Source organism: Plasmopara halstedii, assembly GCF_900000015.1.
Source record: "Plasmopara halstedii genome assembly, contig: Scaffold_7, whole genome shotgun sequence".
Classification (NCBI taxonomy): domain Eukaryota; phylum Oomycota; class Peronosporomycetes; order Peronosporales; family Peronosporaceae; genus Plasmopara; species Plasmopara halstedii.
Window position 1 is genome coordinate 259,956 of NW_020186929.1, and position 206 is coordinate 260,161.

The window sequence follows — 206 nt, forward strand, 5'->3', positions numbered from 1 at the left end:
AGCTGCCATCCCGGCAATTAGAGTGCGCATCTCTTGGACAAAAACCATTAAATCCTTGTTGCCCTGTCGGAAACGCGATCGCACGCGATATGCCTGATAAGGCGGCGAGAACACTCGTGAGAGCTGCAATTCCAGCTCCACCCAGGAGGGGAAACGCAGCTTCGACCGAAGTGCCGCACGTCAGTGCCCATTCTCGCGCTCGACCA

The 206-nt window shown here is 56.8% G+C and overlaps 1 protein-coding gene across 1 annotated transcript in view; it reads right to left on the reverse strand.

Moving 5' to 3' along the window:
- PHALS_13902 (Uncharacterized conserved protein, contains Josephin domain) overlaps nt 1-206 on the reverse strand; it is a gene marked incomplete at both ends in the record, with an annotated part of 6,446 nt that overhangs the window by 1,627 nt on the left and 4,613 nt on the right. The window lies entirely within an intron of this gene.